This window comes from Nothobranchius furzeri, chromosome 13 (assembly GCF_043380555.1).
Source record: "Nothobranchius furzeri strain GRZ-AD chromosome 13, NfurGRZ-RIMD1, whole genome shotgun sequence".
Taxonomy (NCBI): Eukaryota; Metazoa; Chordata; class Actinopteri; order Cyprinodontiformes; family Nothobranchiidae; genus Nothobranchius; species Nothobranchius furzeri.
The window spans coordinates 18,369,295-18,373,936 of record NC_091753.1 but is presented as its reverse complement, the minus strand read 5'-3'; the positions used below and the strand labels follow the sequence as shown (position 1 = coordinate 18,373,936).

General features: G+C 38.2%; 2 long non-coding RNA genes across 3 annotated transcripts; both read right to left on the bottom strand.

Moving 5' to 3' along the window:
• Positions 1 to 553: 553 nt before the first annotated feature.
• LOC139062363 (uncharacterized) lies at positions 554 to 2,248 on the bottom strand. 2 transcript variants are annotated; one of them, XR_011515939.1, is made up of 6 exons: positions 2,188 to 2,248; positions 1,929 to 2,085; positions 1,765 to 1,867; positions 1,537 to 1,681; positions 998 to 1,122; positions 554 to 672 (listed from the first exon to the last, which is right to left on the bottom strand). It is a non-coding gene; the product is annotated as an uncharacterized lncRNA (long non-coding RNA). The 2 variants fall into 2 exon arrangements; XR_011515940.1 differs by lacking the exon at positions 2,188 to 2,248 and having other exon boundaries at positions 1,965 to 2,086.
• Positions 2,249 to 2,332: 84 nt separating this feature from the next.
• On the bottom strand, positions 2,333 to 2,775 carry LOC139062364 (uncharacterized). Its single transcript, XR_011515941.1, has 3 exons — positions 2,733 to 2,775; positions 2,605 to 2,646; positions 2,333 to 2,525 (listed from the first exon to the last, which is right to left on the bottom strand). It is a non-coding gene; the product is annotated as an uncharacterized lncRNA (long non-coding RNA).
• Between the last annotated feature and the right edge of the window lie 1,867 nt (positions 2,776 to 4,642).

Below are 4,642 nucleotides of genomic sequence, written 5' to 3'. Positions count from 1 at the left end.
GAACGAAAGCATGGATTTAGAAAGACACAGCAAGAACACACCTAAGATGCTGAACTGCAGTTGCTACTGGCACAAAATTGGGAGCGTTCAAACACTAAGGAACTTTTATCTATTGTGCAGAGAATATGTTAATGCTGCTTTGTCAGATTAATGTGTACTTGAAATAAAAAATCAAGAGATCAGTTCCAGTGCTTTTATTAATGTTACAAAAGAAATACATAACATGTATTTGAAATGGCAATAAGCCTAACTTTATGGATTCATGTAACAATGTCGCTTTCTAGCTCCAAAACATTACATTATTTAACAAAACCATTTGTCTTTTTGGATTCAAAGTTAAATTTGAACCATTATACAGTAACCTGAACCCAGAACAGTGGCCATCTTGTTTTCACTTAATGTCTGCTAAAATCAAATCTATCACAGACTGCCTGAGTAAGCTGACTTTCAAAGTCAGTGTATGTAGTAACGTGCCATGTAGGTAAGGTGATTAAGTGTGGTCCATACCGGGTGGTACTGTCGTGATCAACATTTAGTTATCTTGTAAAATTCTCTTTCTGTGTCTGTTAGTGGCAAATGTGCCTGGCCTGAAACCCACTGAAAAAAATCCTTGCACTGACAACTGCTTTGCTCCACAGCCATCTGATGGGCTCCCATCTTGGTCATCTGTTCCTGAAGGGTGAAAAAAAAAATCAGTGTGTCACTAACATGATTGAGGTACTGATTACCTCTCTGTAATTAAGGTGTAATGGCTAAATCAGTTTCAAAACAAATATATTTATAATTTATTTTTAAAAATTTTTTATTTGATGGGGGATTGAGTGAAACACAATGGTCTCTCTGACACTTCAAAATTTTCTCAATCAATCAATTTTTATTTATGTAACACCTTCCACTGCCTTTGCAGGAGCCCAAGGCACTGAACATAACAATTTTAAAAAGAGCTAAGCATTATGAGCAGTAAAAGTGGAATAATCCTGCATGGTTCTGTGGCTACCTCCTTCTTCCAGGTTTTGCAAGAGGTCCTGCAAAAAGTTGATCATGTCCACTTCCTTTGTGTCTTACTGATCCATTGTCACTGTACTGAGGAGCCAGTGCCTCCACAACGAAGTCTGCATCCACCTACAAAAGACGTTTTTAAAAATACTGTGAATTAAAAAGATAAAACTGTTAGGGCTGCTTCTGCTTATCCTGCAGAGCTAAATTAATATAAGAAAATGAAGATGTATACCACTAAAAAATATGTAAAACTTCATTGCCATGATATTAGAATAAAAAATACATCTGATAGCTTCCTTAAAGAAAACTTAAAATTGATGTCTGTAAAAAAAATGATAGCTGTAAAAAATAAATTGGGGCAAACATTGTTAAACAAACAGATTATTGTACTTGTGAATCGATTTGATTCTTAGTATTTTTATAAGAATCGATTAGAACTGTTGATGGAACAAAAACAGCTTCAGCTTCTCTGCATTTCCTATATGTTTTTGTAATGGACATATTTTTTTTGCAGAGGCCTAAAGAATTTGTACTTACCTGTTTAAGGTTCCCAGGAAGAAAGAGGGGCTGAAGTGCCTGGTGGTGTTGTGGCAACAGCTCATCCAAACCCTAGATGGCCAGTCCTTCTCTAAGCTGACTTAGCATCGGTATGAGTCTCATCACCGAATGCAAACTGATGGCCCTAGTAAAAAGAATAATGAACTTGTAATAACTCAATTTTCAAAAATTGCATGACTTGTTTAATGCTACATTAACATAGCCTACTCAATGATGGCCCTTTTGCAATTGCTGTGAATTGACCAGTGTAGCCACATGCTACAATGGCATCAGAAAGGTCTGTCAGTGCGTCTTCTTCGGCACGTTCGACCTTCAATCAGAAACACTTGTTAGTACAATTTACAGAAAATAAATTATTCTGTTTAATTTACCTCCTGAATCAGGTTCTGGATTGCCGTATCAGTCACCTCTGGCACATCTTCATTTGTTATTTGTCCATGACGCAAGAAATGGTAAGACCAAGTAGAAAAGAAATTCGGTGCTGGTCCTGCTTGAACCAAGCTGGTGGCAATGATCTCCCCACAGATCCTGAACACAAAACAAGCCAAGTTACACTGCAGAGCAGCATCATACTGTATATACCTGTATCTGTTTTCCTGGTAGTAAGAGATACTATATTTGGGGTTTTGCCTTTGCATGAAACTCCTTCAAATAAGTTCAACTCAAGGCCTCGCATCATTTCTATTGGGAAAAAAGAAATGACAGTTTGCCATTTTCAACTATATTCAAAGTTGGTATGTTGACATTAGCAAGGAATACATACCAGTTAGGAAGTCTCGGCGTAGTGCTCCTTCATCAATGTCGTGTTCTCCAATAAAGGAAACAATTAGCTGGTTTTTGGGGGAAGCCTGCTTCTGTCTGGCCCGCTGTTTCAGACCTTTCTGGTAAAGGTCGTCCCTTGTCACATTATGTTAAAGGTTTTAGTGTTGTCAACTCTTTCTTGTAGGAACTTCAGGATGTCTGATAAGCTATTGAAAACAACATTGTGTTTATTATTATTTATTTTAAAACCTACACATTAACACAAATGTTTGTAAAAATTCTAACCAGATTAAGTGCTTGGAAGAGTCATCCACATCCAGTATGATGCTGTTCAGATGTGGAAACAAACAAAAAAAAAAAGATTAAACTCTCATAACATATTGTGTACAACGTGCATGGGTAAAAACATGCACCTGTCCTCTTCCTCCTTCACCACAAAAGCTGGCATGCAGTTGTATAGACTCCTAAGTAAATTCTTATCACACAATTGTTGAGGGTCTGACCTCATGAGGAAATTACTATGCAGTGATTTTCTCCAAAATGACTGTGCTTAAATTGCTCTGAAAAGCAAATAATCACATCAGCGCCAAGAAACTTCATTTCCCATGATGCTTTGCACACGGAAGCATTGGGTGATGTCACCGCCTAGTACCAGAAACACGTTCTGCGCATGTGCGGGAAGCCGTGGAGCTTTTCCTGCGAACTAAGACCATAAATCTTCAGCAGAGACAAAGAAACCTCGTTCTTTTGCCCAGGATACCTGGCGGTAAGGACACGCTTGTCTAACGCTCCGACAACTTGAGCACGCGGAAGCTCTAAGTGCCAAGTTGAGCCACGCAACCGCTGGAAATCACTCCACCATTATCGGGACCTCACTGGGAACGAGCGGAGCTCCATTCAGCTCTCAGAGACGCTGTAAGTTGTCAAACTCAGCACAAAAGAAACTTCGTTCTCTTTGTGTCCAGCCGTGGAGAAACACTCGTGGAGCCAAACAACGGAGAAAGCATTAAACCGACGGATGACGCTGAAAACTGCGGAGAAAACGGAGAACCGTCAAATCAAACAGCTGGGACGCTGCTCATCTGGTGATCAGAAAACTCATTTTTTCTCTCTCCTTTTCTTCTCCCGTTTCCTCTATAGTCCAGAATAAGCAATAAAACCGCGCTATTGCTTAAAAAGTAGCTTCGTGTTTTCCTCTTTCGCTCCCAATTCGTCCTTCGGGTCATTTTGAAAGAATAAACTGCTTATTGATCATCGCTAATATCTTTAGTCGTCAGCTCTGGCCAGGCTGCCGACTCCTTTTAGATTAAATAATTTACAAGTGACCTTTTGTTGTTTGTTAACTTTTGAAGTGTTTGAGTTAAGTTTTACTGTGATTCTAAGCCACTAAGTGTTCGGGAAAGTAGAAAACTTTACACATCCAGGTCTCCTGTTGAATGCGAGGGGAGGGGAAGAGCCCCACACACACTCACAGCTCACTCCCCCCACCTACTCTGGGGAAACAAAGACCCATTCATCTCACACACACACACACACTCACTCACACACACCACACAAACACCTTGAACATTATTTTGAATATACATCCTTTTATTATATCACATGGTTATTATTCATTTATGCCACTGTTTATTCATTTGACAAATTGTTAATTAAATGTTATAAAATTCAGATTTTCGTCTCCAGTAGCTTTGTTGTGTCGAAGAGAAGTCTCTGCTCCAAGGATTCTACGAACTTCAAGAAAGACTGATAAGAGTTTTGGATTCAATTTTTCCCCGGTTAAAGGGGAATGGTGCCCCGTATATCTAAGAATATCTTAATTAATTAATAAATCAGTAAATATTTACATATTTACAGAATTTATTGAAGAATCCAAAAGTAAGTTGAAGCTTACTAATTGTTCGCTCCTAATAACCCCAACACAATGGACAGGAAACCTATTAAAGACATTTTTTTAAATCAGTGACCAACAATCATTGTTAAGTAAACAATAATGATTAACATGAAATGTAATTAAAATATTCTGTATATTGCTAACGTGCATGTTTGAAGTTTGATTTAAAGGGATATTCCACCCTAAGTGAAAATTTGTCTACTGTCTAAATTGGCTCATGCAAATGTGTTACTTCTTACTTTTCATTTGCAGTCAACATGATTATTGAGCTCAACAGGAATAACTGGTATCATAATTTAGTAATTTTACAGTTTTGCACACAAAATGCTACTACCTCCCATTAAGTTACATGGTTTATTCTCATCTAAAGCAGACAGACTGCTGGCAGATAAGAATTACTGCGCTGGTTAAAACAATCCTTTTTCATTC